The 22,798-nt window shown below is 32.5% G+C and overlaps 1 long non-coding RNA gene across 1 annotated transcript; it reads left to right on the top strand.

Annotated features, from left to right (window-relative positions):
- Positions 1 to 5,796: 5,796 nt before the first annotated feature.
- On the top strand, positions 5,797 to 8,260 carry LOC110872291. Its single transcript, XR_004893108.1, has 2 exons — positions 5,797 to 7,347; positions 7,597 to 8,260. It is a non-coding gene; the product is annotated as an uncharacterized LOC110872291 (long non-coding RNA).
- Positions 8,261 to 22,798: the final 14,538 nt, after the last annotated feature.

Genomic DNA, 22,798 nt, shown 5'->3' with positions numbered 1-22,798 from the left:
GCCACAGGGACCTCGTCCTGCTGATAAAGGGGTTGTCCAAGGTTGCCGCCTCCGCCTAGCCGTCACTACCGTAGTTAGGCACCTTCGCATTCGAGAGGGAAGAACGGCCATCTCCTATGGAAACAAGCTCAGAATCTCGTCTGGTAATCACTCCAGCTATGAGCTTTGCAGTAAACACGAGGTCGATAGCTTCATCGTGCGAGTCAAGAACAATAATAGGATTCAGAGTCATAGGTATCTCGTTCACGTCAATAATTATTCCGTACACTTATACGTACATATATATCAATAAATAAATATGTTACTTAGCATAACAGGCAAATAGATGCATCATATCACATATAACTCTCGTTTGTCCTTTCGGGGGGGGGGTCATTTTGTCTTTGGCAAGTCTATCCCACATAGACTATGCCTTAATTGGCACCTTAATTTGGGGTATTCTCCTCCCTACTAATGTCCTTGCCTTGTCTTTTCTTTGTAAAATGTTTGACTCATGGATCTTGGCGCTTTTGTGAATGCAATGAAAAACCTTTTTTGTAAAATGTTTTCGTGAGAGAGTCCTAGTGATTGTAGTCTACACTCGAGATGGAATCCTAGTTCACTACAATCGAAGCTTTGATACCAAACTATCACACCCTGACTTTACTGAAGCGTATGATGTGTGACTTGTTTAATGCCATTGCATTCAATTATAATAAACAACTATATGATCAAAATGATGTTCATCCATTCATTAAGTTTAAAGTATTACAAACACCATTTATTTAAGTTTCAAACAGCACAACCTTTGACTAAGTTACAGATTAACAAAAGTGGATGACATCTAAACTTGGAATCTACTTCTAGAAACCACACCTGCGCCCAAGATCCAACTTGTGACCTGAAATACATGTAATTTTGGAAAACATCAACAAAAGTTGAGCGAATTCAATGTAAGAAAAATTTCTATATCCTATATTCAAAGGAAAGAAATGAATTTGGTTTGAGTCCTGAAAAACTTGTAAACTTTTAAGAGACTCCTTTGGAAACAGGTATGAAAAACATTTATGATCATATCAAATTAATGGTTTACAAGGACATTAAAGCATGTGAAGACACATGGAGCACTCACAATGAGTAGGCTTATACCCTCGTCGATTCCCCCGACTATGTCGAATTCCCCTTCGACTATGTCAATTCACCTTGACTATGTCAATTTACCCTGACTTTGTCAATTTACCTTGACCATTGTCAATTTACCTCGATCGGGACACCAAAGCACTCAAGTGGTTACATAAGTACCATGAGTGGGGTTCGGCCATACCCGTTAGATCTAACCTTCCTCCCTAATTAAGAATTAATGGCATTTCAAATTTAATCTAGGCTCACATGATCTAATAGTTCATTTCATAGTCAATTCATACCATTTAAACATTCGTAACATGTATTCCACCCCCGAGAGTTACAAAACCAAAAACAGTTAAGAGAAAAGGGGGACATGAACTCACAGTTTTGCGTTCTTCAGTCCGACGTAACTCACGCAGCTACTAGTGTGCACGACTACCTACAACGTACTACGGTCTATTAGACGGGCGGGTCGTGCCTTGACTTAGTATTAAATTGTGTCTTTGAGTTTCGTTTCTTTGTATCCTTAATATTATTCCCACTTATATAATTATTTGTTAAAATAATAAATATTTTAACTTAAATTATATTTATTAACTTTTGGAATAATTGTTAAAACAATATAATTTAACTCGTTACTTTTCAAGTACTTATACATGTATATCCTTCCCAAAGATGGGTGTATTTGTATTTGTATTCTTATACTTGTATATTTTTGTCATGTATTGGGGTCGTATTCCGGAGTGTATTTATACGTACGAGAATACGTATTTTCTTGTAATTAGTTAAGTATTCTTTATACCTAATTTCATATTAATTTTTCCAGAATATTATCTTTAATAAAAATCCATCAATATATATTTCTAAAATATATATTGTAATAAATATTATTTAGAAAAATTATTTATAATTTTTCTTTTGGCAAAAATACTTGTATTCACTCATAAGTTTCAAAAATGATATATTTTCATGTCTAGCTTGGAATATATATATATATATATATATATATATATATATATATATATATATATATATATATATATATATATATATATATATATATATATATATATATAAACTCATTTTTCTTCAAAAATGATATATTTCATATTATTCGAGAAAATATATCATTTACTTCAAAAATATTGTATTTAGTGTTTGTGTAAGAAAATATATATGTATTAAAAATAATATATCTTCTAAAAGTTTCAAGAAAAATATATATTCATTCTTGTCAAAAATAATATATTTTTCCTTTGTCAAAAATATGACATATTCTTGTAGTAATTTTAAAAATCATATTTTCATTTCCTTGGTGTCCAAAATATTATTTACCAAAACATGCTTTGTGAATAAATTCCTGAATATTTTTGTGAGTTATATTCCTTGTTCTGTTTCACCAATATTTTTGTGTAAATGGGTATATTTATTCTTTGGAATTTTGGTTGTATTTTGGATTGTAATTCTTGGTATTTTAATGTGTTATATTATTTCATGTCCTAAAATAATATAACTATACATATACAAATAACCACACACATGGTGTCATCTAAATATATATTTCCTAAATACATATTTAGTCACTTTTATTTATAAAAACCAACCTTCAATATTTGTATTTTTGTAACCAAAAATTATGGCTAAGTTTTTGTAACAATTTATGGTTTAAAATACACTTGTAAATACTTGTTTAGAAATATTTTTCTAAGTGTTTAGATTTTTAGAAAATTTTGCCCTAGTTTCCCCTAAAAATGGAGGTTTCCATGCTTTCAATCATATCATTTTCTTTTGTAAAAATCATCACAATCAATCCACAATCAACAATAAACAACCTTTACCTACCAATTTGCCAAAAACAAGTAATAATCAACCACTTCATGAACTTGAATATTTGTAAAAATTTGCAGGAACTTACTAGTGTTATTAGTAAGCCTTGTTATCCTTTAAAGTGTGATTAGTTCTTTAAAAACTTCATTCTTGAAGAAGATTGATCTTTACAACTTGTGATCATGTTTTCTAAAAATGTTTCTTTATGATTTCTTCTTGTTTCACAAGTGTTCCTACACTTGTTTAACCACCAAAAATAAAGTTTGTTTATCTAAGAACCAAGATCTAGCAAGACTTATATTTTTAACTTGGTTTCTTTACGTCCATAAATCTTTAGATCTACAAGTGTTACTACTCACTTTGATCATTATTTTTCAAGAAATCAATGTATCTTTTCAAGTTCATGATCTTTATGTGGATGATTCATCATCCTACAATATTTCTACTTTCTCATCTTGCTAGATTATATTTTTAGTCATGATCTAGCAAGATCATATGATGATCGACATCATATATATGAACAAACAACAATCATCAAGTAAAACAACACATAAACAACTTAGTTTTATCATTAAACATGCTTATGTTCATGTTTACTTCTTATGTATCTTAGTGTTCTTCAAAGTTATGAGTATGATTCTTCTTTTAACCACTTAAAATAGAAGTAAACTAGCAAGATCAAGATTCTTACCACTAGCACAAGGCTAGGGATGATCAAGAGAAGAAATAGAGTGGATAAAAGCACTTGCAAGAGGTCCTTTAAGTTCCAATGCCTCCCACCTTCTTAGATAGGCTCCATACACCATAGAACAAGCTTGGAAGTGTTGTATGATGGATGAAAATGAAAGTATGGGTGCTAGGGGGTGTGCCCGTGAGCTATGGAGGAAGAGGAGAAGTGTTTTGTTGGTTGAAGATGATGAATGATAAATGTATTATTTTAGTGGTTTTTATAAAATTCTAGTGGCATATGGCATCTTATGTTGGAATATACTCCAACAAAATCTTATAAAATATAAGAAAGAAATCAAGGGTGGGACCCATGTCCCCTAACCGGCCATCAAATGGGGGGGGGGTAAAGTGTAACATTTAATGGTTAGTTACTTGATTTAGTTGGAAAGTAATGGTGCTAGTTCGGTATTTTAGATATTTAATGTTTATGAGATGTAATATGATGTTCGGTGACCATAACTAGCTTTGTAACACTAAAACAATGCTTTTAGTAAGAATATGACGTTTCGGGTAATGTCCGGTTGTTCGGTTCATTACTGTTTGTTAAAGTGCTAAATTGCGCAGTTTAGTGTGCTTTATGTTGTATTTTATGACAGTTTCGGTTCCCGACACTTAGGAAAGTATTCTGGACTATTAAACTACTTTTCTGCATTATATTTAGATGTTAATTTGCTGAAAATTGCTGAATTTGTATATTTATTGCAGAATTATGCAGTTTTAGGGTGTTTCTAGCACTTTCCAGCACCTATGTCATCACTAGGAAGACAATTTTGTAACCCCTACGTTCCTACACACTATACTAGCGCATCACTTGGTCCTGGGGCTTATTTTGTGTCTTAACATCATGTTTGTCTAAGTACTGAATTCCCGACAGTACTTCTAGTTTGTCTGATAACTATGCCAACTCTAGTCTATGCATTAATAGAACTATATTTTGTTGCATGTAGTAATGATAAAAGTCTGGCAACATGAAATGCCATTGTATGTATATAACAAAAATCAGAAAGTCATTTGTCTTATAAACTAGATCATGCACAGTCATTAAAGCACGAATTACTGTCGAATTATTGTACGGAATATACGGAAAAGTGCCAGTTGTCACAATTACAAGGTTAAAGTGGTGGTCATCTTTGGTCGGTTGTGGTGTTCATAATCACATACCTTGTCAAAGAAACCCTAATATATGCTGACTGGTCGAGGAATTCAGGTCATTTTTTGTTTGTTTGTGCCTGCTGCTTTACACAGTTACGATGTTTGCTTGATTTGTTGGTGACAGATTCCTTGATTTAAGCTAATGTGTATGCGATTTAGTAAATATATCTATTTTTACATCTCCAAAATATGAATTAAGGCAATAACATCATCACGTTGACGACAAAATAGTGAGATTGTTTTATTTGGGCATAATTTTTATCTAGCTTAAATAAGTGATTTGTGCAAAATATAGAGATTCTTTTCTTCGGGTCGGTTTCACAACACCGTCTCTACAAGCTAGGGTATTTTTAGGGCCAATTTCCCATTTATTGTACACTGGTTTATTTTATGGGAAGTTTGGCTCAGAAAACTTCCACTTGTTGTTTACCATTCTAAGGAAAACACAAAACCTTGAAGTAGTCTGACAAGTTTCAAGACATCACCCAAGTTGGCATCAATGTGGGAGACTAAGTGATTTATAGACGATGAATGCAACTAATGACCATGATGAAGAGTACCATGAACAAAAAGAAGAGTATTTCTGTTGAAAATAATATCAATTGTTATAACTGGTATAATAATTTGCATTGTTATTAATATGTGTTGTTATTAATGTGTTTCATTATTAATATTCACAATATGTGTTATTTTTAATATAATTTTGTTTGTTTCGTTTATAAAACATGGGCATGAGATTGGGCTTGATGATTAGGCTGGTTGCTGAGCTTAAAGAATTAATTGGGCTGCTGATACATTGGACTATTGGGCTGCTTGCTGCGAGAATGCGGTTTTATTGGAGCGGATAATTCTTTTAAGTGTGGAGTTATATAAATGATCTCAACATCAAGTTGATATCATTCCAGATATTTTCTTGTTTAGTCTCTCATACTCTCTCTTAGGGTTTCATTCTTCTTATCAGATTTAGAGTTTGTATAAGAACTTGTGTTAAGATCTTGTTTAGCTCAGTTAGATATGATTGTGAGTGATAACAGATCATTGTGTTAATGATTTGTTAGCGAGTTGAGATCTGTTTTGTATATCTTGAAACGTTTAGTTGTTCTGAGGTTCATAATAAAGTGTTCTATAGTTGATACATGTTATTTTGACATGGTATTAGAGCATAGTTGATGCTCTTGGGGTATTGCTTTCGTTGAAAGCTTGTTTCTCTATCATCAGAAATTAGGGTTTTCTAAAATTTAGAGTTTTTTGTTCAGATTTTTTTTGAGGTTAGATATGCATAGATTGTGCTAGATCTAGTTAATATTCGTAGAAGGTTTGGTTTCATCTAAGATCTTTGTTGGCCATGGTAAATTTATTGTTTGCCGGTCACAGATCTGGTGGGATTCATTCTTTGCTGGGTGCGGATCTGAAGAATAAAATAAGGAAGCTGTTGTTTTAATCAAGGGTTCAACCCAAGAAGGTTGTAAAACCCTCATTGGAACTAGAGAAAACCCTTGCTGAGATTTTTTGCAAATTTGGTGAGATCTTTCCTTTTCTTGATTTACTTTGCAGGTCTGCATTAGGCATTGTTGTTGTTGGGTTAGTCAGACCAGTGGTTGATTAATTAGGATACATAGAGGGTTCACCCTATTGCATATTTTGTGCATTTGTTTTTGTTGTTTTCTTGCAACTTGGTTTGTTTGTGCATTTCTTGTTTGTGTCAAGGTCATAACTCATGTGCAAAGGCTTGGGTAGGAACCTTTGAGTGATGAACCTACTATCTAGTCCCTGGCATAGTTTCGTTGTCTAGCATATTGTGTGGTTGTTCTTATTTTCAAAATTATTGATTGATTATTGTTTGCTGTGATTGTTAATTTTGTTAGATTAATGGATTGTTGACATTTCAAATGGTTGATCTTGAAAATCTTTTTGGTGAAACTTTGATTAGTAAGCTTGAACTTGATAATCCTTTGTACTTACATGCTAGTGATTCCACAAATCTAACTAAAAATTTGCTTATTACAGAGCCTCTTCCTAGTGTGAAAGAAGCTTTTTCTATTATATCTAGGGAAGAGTCCCATAGGAAGTCAAATGCAAGTATGACCAAAGAACAAAATGTTGGTTTCTTTTCAAAATATAATATTGTAATTAAATATTATGAATTAGCAACAAGATTAGGCATCAGGTAGTTGTACTGCTTGCAATATGGGTTTTATGAGCTATTATGTATTGTACATTTAGGAGTGTTGTTTGTTACTTCAACTAAGCCATAGACGTGTCCTCCTACATGTTTCTTTTGATACACGTGTATTTGTATGGCAGCCTTATCTATCCATATTACTCTCATCTTCCAGTTCTCTCTCTAGATATCACAACTTTCTTCTCTCTACTCTTTTCCCAGCAACTATGCCGGTCCCATGGCGGGGTTTCAAGAGAGAGAAATAGAGAGCAAGTTGGGTAAGGTCCGCCGTTGCCACGGCTCTGGCCTTCGATGGCGGCGACGGAATTACCCCGTCGTTGCCGGTGGCCGGTCGTATATGGTGGCGGCGGAAGGTGATGATGATGAGCATCAGGTAGTTGTATTGCTTGCAATATGGGTTTTATGAGCTATTATGTATTGTACATTTAGGAGTGTTGTTTGTTACTTCAACTAAGCTATACATGTGTCCTCCTACGTGTTTCTTTTGATACAGAGAGCAAGTTGGGTTAGGTCCGCCGTTGCCGGCGGCTCTGGCCTTCTATGGCGGCGGCGGAATTACCCCGTCGTTGCCGGTGGTCGGTCGTATATGGTGGCGGCGAAAGGTGATGATGATGAGTTGGACCTCATCTGAGCCTCGATGGATGAGACGGTATTGTTTTCGAACAAGCGCCTTGGGTTTTAAGGCCACCAACCATACCTGATTCTGGAATGCTTGAGTATTTCTATGTAAAATCGATGACGAAGATCTAAATTTCATCCGAAATTATCAAAAAAGGGTGGTGATGTTGGGGTAAACCATACCTGAACCCTAATCGCTTAAGTTTTTACCTTTTTGCATCCTTTACATGTTTTCAACATGTTACGGATTCTTTGAAGCTATGATGGATTTCCTGAGCTTCTTGCGGTTTAGGTCGACGGTGGTGGTTGTGAAATAATGTTGGTGTTGGGTGTACTGATTTCGTGTTGTTGTTGACGGTTGTTTGGGGTTTGAAAAACGGAAGTGTGGTGATATACAGGTTTAATCATACAATATTACAATAAACAGAGGTTTTTTAAAGGGTGAAAAGAACGGTGGCATGATGGTGGTTACTGGTTAGATAGTGGTTAAGCGATGGTATGCATGTTGAAGATAGAGGTAGAAAATGAGGTTTTTAATTTTAAAAATAAGATGGCATACAGTAGTTGCAGCTTTATTGCATACTATTGTTCACACCAAAATTGTACATCAATATTTTATTTTAATTATTGTCTTGGACTATTGGAATACTTTGTTAGTCTAGAAGGTAACTACCATAGATTCTCGGGAGCTTTAAGTAATATTTTCATGATATATGTAATTAATTGTTTTAATATTGTACACAATGGCATTAAATCTGTGTGTTTCAATGTTAAGTGGAGACAATATGTGAGCATCTTCTACTTTTGAAGCTATGAAAGTGAAAATAATAATGGGTGATGTTACCTAACTTTCTTAAATGATCATTTAGTCTCATATAACCTAAATGTTTGATGAAACGTGTGAATAAAATAAAAGCTTGAATTGAAACATTATTTTATGTAATTATCAAATTACTTATCGGTTATAAGACAATACGCAAAGAAAGCGAATATTATCAAATAAACACGTGCTTATAATAATTGTCATAAATAAACATGTTTTTGTTACGCCATATTTTGTAGGCCCCGGCCGCATCGCGGCGGGGGCTTCCATCTAGTTGATAATAGAAAAGACTTGTTAAAAAATCAAATCAGAATTTAGGGTGTACACATTGTAATAAAGTTGGGCACTGAATTGATAAGTGTTTTGAACTTATAGGATATCCTCTCTGGATGAAAATTAAGTTCAATCAAGTGAAAAAACAAACGATAAGTAACAATGTTGTTTCTAATACTTCTGATATTGATAAGAGTGTTGTGTCAAACTTAACTATTGATTAGGTGTCAAAGATGTTAATTTACTGAATCAGAAGAGAAGACTGATGAAAGTTCTGTTAGTTGTAATGTGTCAGTTAGATGGTCTAATAGACTTGCTATGCTAATACAACTAGAACTATGTTATGCTTTTCAAGTTTAAAAGAATCTTTAAAGAATATGGGATGGATTTGTGATTCTGGTGCTAATTAAAACATATTTATGAGTGACAATTATCTAATAAATCAATTAGATGTATCTGAATACAAGGTAAAAGTTAATCATCCAAATCGAACAAGTGTCTTGGTTACCAAAATAGGAGATATTAAACTAAATGATAAATTCACTCTATATGATGTGTTTGTAGTACCAGATTATTGTATAAATCTCATATATGTTCATAAACTTGCAAAGGATGGTAAAATTTATGTGTTGTTTAATGAAAACACATGTTATCTCCAGGATTCCTTAACAAAGAAAATCTTGGTGACTGGTAATCAAATTGATGGATTGTATTTTTGTGGTGAGTCTTCTGTGAATGCTTGCTTTGGTTGTTGTAGTGCTGATTTGAGTAGTTTGTGGCATGCCAGATGTGGACTTCCACTTGAAATTGTTCTAAACGTTTTGATAGATAATTTAAAGATAAAACAATTTGATAAAATTTTCAATGTGAGATTTGTCACTAAGTCTAAACAACATAGGGAACCTTTCCCTTTAAGTGATCATAAGTCAAAGAAATTGGGTGAGCTTATTCATATGGATTGGGTCCTTATAGAGTTAAAAGCAGGGAAGGATATACATACTTACTTACTATGGTTGATGATTATAGAAGATCTGTGTCGGTCTATTATTGAGATATAAAGATGAAGTTTTTAAAAATGTTAAGACAATTTGTTGAACTAACTAACAATCAGTTTGAAAAATTTGTTAAAATAATTAGAACAGATAACGGTACTAAATTTACAAATCATACATTGAAAGATATTTTTGTTAAAAGGGGAATAAGTCATCAAACGTGTGTATATCCTCCTCAACAAAATGGCATTGTTGAGAGGAAACATAAGCATTTACTTAATATTGCTAGAGCTTTGTTGTTTCAAGGGAATGTTCCTTTAAAAAACTTTTTCTGAGTGTATTCTAACTGTTGGAAATTTAGATGGTGTGAATGGATATTAATTTAGTGAAATTATAATTTAGTAAAATTATAATTATTTACTAGACTCTTCATATGGGTGATAAACTCTTAAGTGGAGTTTTATGTCAATTTATTAGTTTTTATTAGAGTTTATGTCTCTAATGAAATCTCTAATAAAGTGAGACTCTTCTCTACCCCATATCTCTTGTATGCAAAGTAGGTTGTGCCTAACTTGATGAAGCTAATTACAAGTAGAGAATTGAAAGTGGAATTTTGAAGAAGAAAAAAAAATAGAAGAGTTCTTGAAGATACTTGAAGACCCATGTGTTGGGTACTTAGAGAGATATGTTTTCTCTATTCTATTTCATCATCTTCATACCATTATTTCCCACAAGTTCTAACCCTATAATTTATCCGGTGTAACCTCGGGCGCGTGGCCATCTTCGGCAGTACATACTGCTTCGGCTGTTGTACCCTGGGAGACAGACGCGTCCTCTTTAGTAGAGGCGCGAAATCTGTTTTAAGAGAAGCGTGTTGAACACGTGCCTCAACCAAAATCATCAACGTTTTAGTGTGCTCTTTGTTACAGTCAATGAGTATTTTTCAAGACTCAAGATGACGAATACTCGAGTCTAGGATGCTATCAAATGCGCGTGAAGGACCCACCAGAGATGCGGCTTGAATCAAGATTGGTATATAAAATTATATTTTATATTCTTTTTATTTAGTTATTGCAACCGGTATTGTACTATGATATTTCCTACGAATAACGAGAGTCTCGTTATTATATATTTTGTAATTATATTTTATAAAAGGTGAACCTAGTTCCTACAAACTTAAAACAGATTTCATTAGATTGTTGCTACAATCTTAAAACCTTATTTATAAGGATTTTGGGTTTACAAAAGGATTTATAGTAAAAAAAATATTTTAAAGATTATGATCTTATAAATATTTTCTTTTGGGAAATATGTATGCAGTACAACTTGTTATGTTTGGATTTCTTGAGATTGAGATACAATCTTAAATCCTATACTGTGGTACAAAACGAATGGTTTTGGTTCAACCGTTTGGTTTTTTAAACGATTTTGGGAATCGTTAATTTTTCTAACTTTTGTGTTAGATCGGGTTTATTAGTGTAAACCATACGTTTTTCGTAAACGTTAAATTCTCTAACATGTGTGTTAGACCGGAATTATTGGTGTAAACCATACGTTTTTTGTAAACATTAAACTCTCCTAAGTAGAGTTTTTTATGTCTTTAAATAAGAGTTTTGTGTTACTTGATTAGAGTTTTATGTCTCTAATTAAGTCTCTTTAAAGTAGACTCTTCATCCACCCATGGATTGATATGGACAAATAAGTCTTATAATGATTTTGTAATCATTTGTCTTCTAACATGTGTGTTAGAAACGTTCATCAAAAGCGTTAGTTTGGAAGCAATTTTTTAATTGTTTAGTTTCTAACGTGTGTATTACAAATGACTTATTTATTTGAACCATATATGTGTTTTAGCAAGTCGAATTGACATTTTGTGAAAATGTTAATATTTCTAACATGCGCGTTAGAATTTCTTTCATTTTAACATGATTGTTAAAAATGGTTAAAATACAAATGCTTTGAAATGTTTTATGTAAACATTTTATATAAGTAATTTGTTGTAGCATTGATTTTAATGCTTTGTATGATTTAGAAATAAAAGGTCATACATTGAAGTTGATATTTGATTGGCTTCAAGAATTAAATCACCATAAAGTAATGGTGTAGTTGTGTGGGATTTATCACCAACTTTAATTTGGGATTTCTAAATCCATTTGAGTGAAATTTTAATTACTAATTAAACTCTTCATATGGTGAAACTCTTGAGTAGAGTTTTAAAGATAACATTTGATGAGTTTTATTAGAGTTTAAGTCTATAATTATTGAGACTCTTAACTCTTCATATGGTGAAACTCTTGAGTAGAGTTTTAATGATGACATTTGATGGTTTAATTTGGTCATGTTTTATATATATAAAATGACTTAAAGTTTTCTAACATGTGTGTTAGAAAATGTGTATCACGAATACGAGGTTAGAGATTGTTCATAATGAACAGAAATGTTTTATGTAAACATTTAATTGCCTATGTGTGCATTAAAAATGATGAGAAACGGTTTATTTTATAAACTATATCTTTGGAAAACGTTTTATGTAAACGTTCGATTCTATAATGTGTTTGTTATAACATTTTTTTCCAACATGCGTTTTAAAAAAATGTTATTTGGTGAAAAACAACTTGGTGTTTTTATGAACAAATTTAATTGTTCAAGTTTACTACTTAAATGTAGTATTTGTAACAACTTGGTGTTGTTTTGAACATAATTGTCCAAGTTTAAAGTTTCAAGATGAAATGGGGAACTTGTACTTACAAGTGCATGGAGTCATATTGAGGGAGTACCTCAAGACATGCCATGGGACAATATTGTTGAGAAGATTTCGGTCAGATTATAAAGTGTTGAAGATAAAAACACTTTGCTATTTGATGTCTACATATTGTCTATGCTTCCGTTTAAATTTCAAAAGTGATTGGAACTTATGATTTAGTTTCCAATGTATTTTATTGTTTTGTGTTCAATATCTTCGGATAACACATGCAATATTTTACAAAGAAATAAATCACTAACGGTTGTGACGTAGAAATTATTTTTGTGGAAAATAATTATAACGTCGGTTATACATCGTTTAAAAGAATATGGTTTTAAACGGATAGTATATGAAAATACTTAGACATAGACAACTTGAAAGTTGTTACATTGACTAAAAGTCAAAGACGGAACTTCAAATGTATAACCACATCATGAGTGAGTAATGAAAGAACGTAGTGAGTGTATTGAGATGAAATACACTAACGACATTCATGTCGACATACTTCATTAGAAGTCATTGGAAAATTCATCTCGACATACTTCTATATGTTACTGTATACCTTTAATAAATCTTGCGAGATTTATAAGTAGATGCGTCTGCCACTTGATTATTGTTAGATCTATATGGAGATTTTACCTTCATTTAGGAGAGCATCATAAATATACATATCTCCTAATGAATAACAATAGATGTGTGCAAATCACTTATGGCAAATTATGAATGCCATGTTGTTGAGTGTCGATCTAGTTGACTCTATCTTACACATATTAGTGATTGTAGACGAGAAACATTCATCTTGTTGGTGATGAATGTGTTCACCAAATGACTTGGATTAAGACTTATGTTTAAGTACTTATGAGTCAGTGGTGGAATCTTGGAGATCAAAGGTAAACAAGTTATGCTCCTTAAATGAATGATGAAATTTAGCTATGTGCTATATACAATAATTTGTAAGACCTTCCTAAATATTGATGTTTTAGGATTATGAATAAGTCTCATTATTTTGTCTTAACAAGGGATGAATATTGCAAAGTGATATTATGATATCCTTAGGGCTGTGAAGAATCAGAATGATGCATCTTCTGTTCACATGCTAAAGTATTGTAGTCTAAAGTATGCTAGACTGTACTTGGTTAATTATGGGTCTTGACGGAGACTAATTAAGTCTGATCATTCAAATGTGTATGAACACAAAAAGAATTTGTGTATAGACAAAGTTGAGGGAGAATTTTCATTCATTATAAGGAAAAGACTTGTAACTTTTTTAAGAGTTTGTTCGAAAAGCTAATGAGGAGAACTCATTGTCTAAGCTTATTCTAGATATTAAATTAGAATTATTCTAAGTTGGTGACAAACTTATGACAATGGCATGTGTTGCTTTGGTTAGCTCAGAAGCTTATGTAAGCTAATGCAGTATGAGTTGAATTCACTGATACAATGAGGTTGATCTTGTTCAATCATATGTGTATAAATGTCGTCATAAGTGAAGTTACGGAAATGTTGATCAAATGGCAAGAAATGTGGGGGAGGATCCATTTAGAAACAACCCTATAAGGGTATGTAGAAATGGTTTTCATTACCCATCTGGATGATATCCTATAAAACTTAAATGTGGGGTTGTCTTGCATTTGTATCATAAAAGTTTGGCAATAAGGATTTTGTAATCCAATCTAACATTGCAAACAGACGACTATGTGGAGGACACAAAGGTCGTAGTGCATAATGGAGATGTGTTTACCTTAAATGATAAGCGTATCTTACAAAGACATATATTATAACCAGATTCAGATGGCCACTGAGGTTATAGTCTTAGAAGTTGACAATAGGCAAAATTAACTTACGAGTTAAGAACACATCATGACAACTGATCTCAAATACGCAAAGTTATTTGTTAATGTTATGGATCCAACAACCTTAGGGTTTATTAGAGATCAAGTTGTCGAATGAGACTGAAGCCCATGGAAAAAAGGCATGTGAAGGACACCTAACTTAGTTGACTGGAGATCCCAAGATCTAAGTTCAATAGGACAACTAACTCATATGCCTAAAGGTGGTCACTGTGGGGGCATAAATGATATGTATATATGGTTATACATACACCCAAAGTATAAAAGGGTGTTTAAATACGTCCTAGTCTATTCCTATGATATTCAGTGACAGAGTGAGGCTAAGCATAATATGTGGTAAATGATTTGGATAAATCACGATAACCACAATGCTTTTAATGATCTAAGCAGAATCACCTATGTTAGAGAGAAGTGGGTCACTTCGAATTGAATTGAGGGCACAATTCCTAGAGCTCTCGCAGAACCAGGAAAGTGTTCCACGACCATTATTGGACACGACTATGAGAAGATGACCCCGCTAGGGAGAGTCTTGTGTGAAGTGTATTGTCGTCTACATAAACGGCAGACGAGTTCAAAGACACCGAGATCTACTCAAAGCTAGTGGGCAAAGTGCATTTCATGAGCGAAGGTTCAAAGGGTAACACCTACCTATCGTATGCGAAACTCAACTGTCGAGGTTCCATCGGAAATTTTATGTGTTTAGAACGATCTCCATTCATGTGGGGGATTGTTGGAAATTTAGATGGTGTGAATGGATATTAATTTAGTGAAATTATAATTTAGTAAAATTATAATTATTTACTAGACTCTTCATATGGGTGATAAACTCTTAAGTGGAGTTTTATGTCAATTTATTAGTTTTTATTAGAGTTTATGTCTCTAATAAAATCTCTAATAAAGTGAGACTCTTCTCTACCCCATATCTCTTGTATGCAAAGTAGGTTGTGCCTAACTTGATGAAGCTAATTACAAGTAGAGAATTGAAAGTGGAATTTTGAAGAAGAAAAAAAAATAGAAGAGTTCTTGAAGATACTTAAAGACCCATGTGTTGGGTACTTAGAGAGATATGTTTTCTCTATTCTATTTCATCATCTTCATACCATTATTTCCCACAAGTTCTAACCCTATAATTTATCCGGTGTAACCTCGGGCGCGTGGCCATCTTCGGCAGTACATACTGCTTCGGCTGTTGTACCCTGGGAGACAGACGCGTCGTCTTTAGTAGAGGCGCGAAATCTGTTTTAAGGGAAGCGTGTTGAACACGTGCCTCAACCAAAATCGTCAACGTTTTAGTGTGCTCTTTGTTACAGTCAATGAGTATTTTTCAAGACTCAAGATGATGAATACTCGAGTCTAGGATGCTATCAAATGCGCGTGAAGGACCCACCAGAGATGCGGCTTGAATCAAGATTGGTATATAAAATTATATTTTATATTCTTTTTATTTAGTTATTGCAACCGGTATTGTACTATGATATTTCCTACGAATAACGAGAGTCTCGTTATTATATATTTTGTAATTATATTTTATAAAAGGTGAACCTAGTTCCTACACTAACTGCTTTGTACTTAATTAACATGACTCCTTCATTTGTTCTTAATGGTAGGTCTCCATATGAACTTGTTTATGGTTTTAAGCCATCTTTAGATCATCTTAGAGTATTTGGATCACTTTCTTTTAGTACAACTCTTAATAATTCAGATAAATTCTCTAGTCATGTTGACAAATGTATTCTTATTGGATACTCAAATGAAAAGAAAGGTTACACACTTTGGAATTTGGATCAAAAATTTGTATTTTATTCTAGAGATGTTAGATTTTATGAAAGTATCTTTCATTTTAAAGAGTACACAAATGTAAATGTGTTTGATTCTAAAATATCCAAGGAAGTAAATACATTAATTTTTTTGTTTGTTTGAACAAAGTGATTCAAAATATTCTAAGGTTATAAGTGATCCCAATGATGAGAATGGGGTTGATCAATATATAGACTCTAGTATTCGTGGGTTTCAGCAATCTGGTCAGATTTCTGAGACTACTTTAGGAAAGACTAATAATCAGCAACCAAGTAGCACTAGATCTGAGGTAGCTAGGGCTGAGCATGAGTACACAGAGAATGAGAAACATAACCTGTCTAAGGGAAATTAATCACCACAAGCTGTTCCTTCTACTTTGATTAGAAAGTCCTCTAGGTCTTCTGTTTTACCAAAAAGACTTGATGATTATGTGATTGAAGGAAAGGTGAAATATGGGTCAGATTTCTAAGACTACTTTAGGAAAGGTTTAAACTGATCTAAATTGGATAAATGGTATGAATGATGAAATTTAAGCATTCAACAGAAATAAAACATGGGATTTAGCTGACTTGCCATCTAATAGAAAACCAATTGGTTGTAAATGGGTGTATAAGATAAAATATAAATCAAATGGTGAGATACAAAGATAGAAAGCTAGGTTAGTTACAAAAGGCTATAGCAAAAGAGAGGGTATAGATTTTGATGAGACCTTATCACCTGTTGTGAAGATGATTACTTTTAGGTGTGTGTTGACTCTTGCTGTTCATAATGGTTGGTCAATTTATAAACTTGATATAAATTATACTTTTTTTTGTATGGTGATCTTGTTGAAGACATGTATATTAAGCTGCCAGAAGGTATTTAAAAACATGATACTAGGGTTTATAAGCTGAATAAGTCATTGTATTATGGTGATCTTGTTGAAGACATGTATATTAAACTGCCAGAATGATATTTAAAAACATGATACTAGGGTTTATAAGCTGAATAAGTCATTGTATGGGCTTAAACAAGCTCCAAGAATGTGGAATCCAAAATTAATAAGTGGTTTGTTTGAGTTAGGATTTACTCAAAGCAAATGTGATCATTCTATGTTTGTACAATCTTTCAAATCTGTGTTCATTATATTACTTGTGTATGTGGATGATATTGTGATTACTGGTAATGATGATCAAGATATTTTAAAAGAAACAATTTTTATAAACCATGTTTTTAATAAAAGATCTTGGAAACTTCAATTTTTTTAAGAATTAAGGTTCTAAAAGTTGAAAAAGGGTATGTTTATCTCAACGAAAGTATTGCCTAGAATTGTTAGTCGAGTATGGTATGACAAGTTGTACACCTGTTAACAATCCGATTAAACCAAATTATGTTTTTACATCATTATGTGAAAAAGAAAGTGAGAACTTGGTTAATGTTACTGGTTATCAACATTTGGTAGGAAGATTAATTTACCTGTCACATATGAGACCAGACATTGCATACTCTGTGCATGTGTTAACTCTATTCACGCACAGACCAACCAGGGCTCACTTTTTATTAGCAATGAGGGCGTTAAGATATCTTAAAGGATCTCCTAGTAAGGAGATAGTGATTAGTAAAAACTCCAGTTTGGAGTTGTCTGCTTATGCAGATTCTGACTGGGGTAAATATTTGGTCTATAGGAAATCAAGTAAGTAACTAGTATTGTGTGTTTTTAGGCAATACTCTTATTACTTGGAAACGTAAAAAGCAGTTGATAATATCTCGGTCTACAGCTGAAGCTGAGTACTGAGCAATGTGTACTACGACATGTAAAATTTTATGGCTAATTAACTTGTTTGGTGAATTAAATGATCAGTTCAACTTGCCTGTGTCTTTATACTATGATAATACAGCTGCAATTTCGATTGGGGCGAATTCAGTCTTTCATGACCACACTAAGCATTTTGAATTGGATCTTTTCTTCTTGAGGGAGCAGATTGAACAAGGTAGTGTCAAAACAATAGGTGTACAAACAGAAAAACAAGTGGCTGACATTTTTACAAAGGGGCTATAGGTTAACCAACATAATTGTGTATGTCAGTGGTTAAATTTATTTGATGTTTCCAGTTATAAAAGTGAGGGGGATGTTGAAAATAATATCACTTTTTTTTACTTGGTATAATAATTTGCATTGTTATTAATATATGTTGTTATTAATATTCACAATATGTGTTGTTTTTAATATAATTTCGTTTGTTTTGTTTATAAAACATGGGCACTGTTTATAAAACATGGGCACGAGATTGGGCTTGATAATTGGGCTGGTTGCTGAGCTTAAAGAATTAACTAGACTGCTAATACACGGACTGTTTGGCTGGTTGCTGCGAGAATCCGGTTTTATTTTATTGGAGCGGATAATTCGTTTAAGCGTGGAGCTATATAAATGATCTCACACCAAGTTCAGATCATTCCAGATATTTTCTTGTTCAATCTCTCGTACTCTCTCTCTTAGGGTTTCATTCTTCTTTTCAAATTTAGAGTTTGAATAAGATCTTGTGTTAAGATCTTGTTTAGCTTAGTTAGATCTGATTATGAGTGATAAAGATCATTAACATCTGTTAGTGAGTTGAGAACTTTTTTGTTTATCTTGAATCATTCAGTTGTTTTGTTGTTCATAACAAAGTGTTCTATAGTTGATACTTGTTATTTTGATAATTTTCAAGGCATGCAAGTGCAGTTCACGTGGGTTGTGCATAAAGACACAGAACTGTCGAACATCGAATGAAATGTCTACACGAGTTAAGGTGGAATACCACAAAGCACCCGTAAGGCGCTACGATAGAGTGTAGGATTTACAACGGATTTACCTTATATGAAAAGTTTGGATTTAGCCACCATTAAGTGCTGCAAAATACACATGACCATGTCCTGTAAATGAATATCTTGAGTAAATGCAATTTGTCAGAGATACAAGCTAGATGCATCTCAAGTAGGCCTGTAAACGAACCGAACGTTCAGTGAACCGATTGTAAGTCGTTCAGCGGGTCCTATCATTTAACAAATGACCGAAAGTTAATAAATAATTTTGTTCAATTAATTAAATGAAAAAATATGAGAAAAGATCTCGGTCAATTGTCTTCATGAACGTTCGATAATATGTTCGTTAACAAATTTTTATGGCTGTTTATTTTGTTTGTTTATGTTTGGTTATTAGAGACTAGCTAAATCTTTAAAACATAATTTTGAGTTAATTATATTTATACTTATTTTGTGCCATTGTTTTGAGATAATTATTGTGTTCGTGAACATGCCGTAATATGTTCGTTTATATATTTTTATGGCCATTTGTTTTATTTATTTTATGTTCAGTTATCAAAGACTAAATCTTTAAAGCATTATTTTGAGTTAATTATATTTATGTTTATAACAATATTTAAATTAAAAAAATTGAGCCAGTGGGATTTATTAATTATTAAATTAATTTTGTACTTCTTTTATTTTTTTACTTTTTTGTCATTTAGTAGGGATACAATAAATTTCGCATCCAGTTAGAGAGAAAATAGACACAATTCATGCGAAGGACCATCATAATTACCGAAATTCAAAGTTGGGGACCATCAATGTGAATTGGGAGCATTTATGAAATTAGTGAACACCGAAGGGATCATCCATGTATTTCACCCTTAAAGATAAAAAATACGAGATTTATGATGAATTATTATGTATATAATACTAATAAAAGACTCCAAATAATAGCACATGGTATTCTATCTTTCAATCTCATAATTTTATTTATGATTTTTTAATTAACATACCTTTTAAATTTTATATATGAATATCGCTTATCATTATCTTAAGTCCTATTATAATAAATATTTTCAAAAATATGGTGAAAACTCGTTAAAATATATATTTGGATACGAAACAATATAACTTAATTATATAGTTTTGAAAATATCATAAATGTTTCCAAAAAAAATAGCATTATCACTTATTATCTAATCTAGTCTAAATATTAATAAAAGACTCCAATTAATGTCACATGACAATCTCTCATTTAATTTTATAATTTTACTTTTATTTTATTTAAAAATATTCCTGTTATCTTTATTATTATTTATTATAAATTCTCTCAATTTTAATTTTAACAAATAACAAATAAATTTTTATTTTAACAAATAAATATATTTTACTACAATTAAAAATATTCAACAGTATAGATAACAATTAAACACAATAAAATATAGATAACAATTAAACATAATAAAATATAGTCAAATATGTCGTAGATTCTCTTTGATGTATTTAATGAAAATTATTTCATTACTTCGTTACTCAGCTAACAGTGTAAACATAATTAAAAAGTTTCCTAAAGAATTGATGACTGCGACAAACATTTTACAAGTGGATTGACTATTAATTACTATGAGTAAAAGATTACAAACTTATGGAATGACTGTCATGTACGTCTACTTGTCTTATTTACAAATAAATAAAAGATAAAGATGTCATCTACATGAACATTTTAGGTTTTGGATTTTGACCACAAAACTTTTTGTTTTATATAGGATTGCCACATAAGTTTAACCTTTTTTAATGTCACCTTCACAACTTTTAGTATTGATACTTATATCTCCTTAACTTTCTAAAAACTTTATAAACCTCTCGAACTTTACGTGCTTATTTTCATTTAGGTTATTGTTTTTGGCCACAAAACCTTTAGTTTTTTTTATAGGATTGCCACATAAGTTTAACCTTTTTTAATCTCACCTTCACAACTTTTGTATTGATACTTTCATCCCCTTAGCTTTCTAAAAACTTTGTAAATTGTCATTTGACCCACTCGAGTTTTACGTGCTTATTTTCATGTACATGTTGGTATAAATTTAAGTTGTTTACGTTTCGACGTATTTTTTTCTCAAAAATGAGTCATGTCAAAGTGCTTTTTATGGATGTATTAAGTTGCATGTTTTAACACGTAAATTTTGTTGGGAAATGAGTAAGGTCATATGCAATATGTTTTTATTCGACGGTATAAACTCGAGTTAATTTACATTTCATGAGTCATATCAAATATAATACGTTTTCGTGCTTATATCAGTTAAAGTTTTTGGTTGGTCTACATTTTGAAGTTTATTTACGTCTGAGTATAACTTAAGTTAATTTACGTTTTGACGTAATGACATTATAACCCTCTCGAGTATTACGTGCTTATTTTTATCTACGCGTCAATATAAATTCAAGTTGGTTTTTGTTTTGGTATAATTTATTTCAAAAATGAGACATGTCAAATATAAAACGTTTTTTTGCTTATCTTTATACACGTTTTCCGGTTTGGCCTGTGTTATGATCAATAAGCTATTGCCAAAACAAAGAAAATCGATTCGCTCAAATCACATTAAAAAAACTATCCCGCAACGTAAGGAATCAACTCTAGTTTTTACATATAAAAATAAAATCATATAGAAATGAATCGATTATTGTTATAATTCTTATTCTACCCTTGCGTCTTATGACACATGGCGCTTTCTGATTTCTCGATTCTTTTCTTTTAGTGGTAGGATCTGGTACTATATCATGCGAATGATACAAATAATAAGACTAATTATTACTATACTACTTTGAAAATCTAGCGTAACTAACTAATTAGTGCACCCGTAGTCGCACGGGATATAACACCAACCATACACATAACGCTGTATAGTGTTGTGGAACACCGCCCCGACCGGCGCTATGTGGCGTGGATGGATACTCTAGGTGAAAATTTTAATGGCGTGGACATTATTCCTGCTCTCTCTCTCTCTCTCACACACACACACACATATATATATGTGTGTGTGTGTGTCGTAAATTGAAAAGGTATAACCCCACTACACAGCCATGTGATATAACCCCCATCTCTTACGAAATTGCCGGTTAAAAATGTAACACCCCGTGTTTTCCAAAAGTCAAAGTCAAAGTCAAGAGTTGACTGTTATTGGAATTAAAGATTAATAAAGATTAATTTCATTTTAGTTTCATTTTGATTTTCATATTATTTGGAGTAAGTGTTGTATAATCAAACTAATCGACCGATAATCGAACTGTGAATCAACGACCGACTGTGAATGCTAGGAAGTAACAATGCAATAAAACTAGTAAATCAATAAATCAAGCTAATCAAATCAATCATAAAGCTCAAGTGTGGGGATTTTAGTACTTTTATACGTGTGTGTGTGCCTTATGTGTTACTTGTGCATGTTTACTTTATGTTAAAGTGTGTGGTGAATCAATCAAATCAATCAAGAATCGAAGGTGAATCAAACTCAATCGAAACCGACTTTGGAAATAAGTTGTAAGGATGCTTATATGTTAAATATAGTCTCGACTACTACTAAAAGTAATTTGATTAGGAATTCTATCATTCTCAAATCATCGTTCATCGAAGTCGAAATATCAAAAATCGTCGCGAAACATTCAAAACCAGGCAAGCCGATCGAACAGGGCAACCTGATCGAACAGGCTAGCTGATCGAACAGGGCAACCTGATCGAACAGGCTAGCCGATCGAACAGGACAACCTGATCGAACAGGCTAGCCGATCGAACAGGCTGTTCGATCGGACAGCTGCTCGATCAGGGATGCTGTTCGATCAGCTGACCCTTTCCTCTTTTGGAAGCCTATAAATAGGGCTGTCCTTGTCAAACTTTCCACTTTTGGAAAAGCTCTGACCGACCAGCCTCTTCTTCTCACTAAATCTCAGATT

This window comes from Helianthus annuus, chromosome 5, assembly GCF_002127325.2.
Source record: "Helianthus annuus cultivar XRQ/B chromosome 5, HanXRQr2.0-SUNRISE, whole genome shotgun sequence".
Taxonomy (NCBI): Eukaryota; Viridiplantae; Streptophyta; class Magnoliopsida; order Asterales; family Asteraceae; genus Helianthus; species Helianthus annuus.
This window is presented reverse-complemented; position numbering and strand designations above follow the sequence as displayed.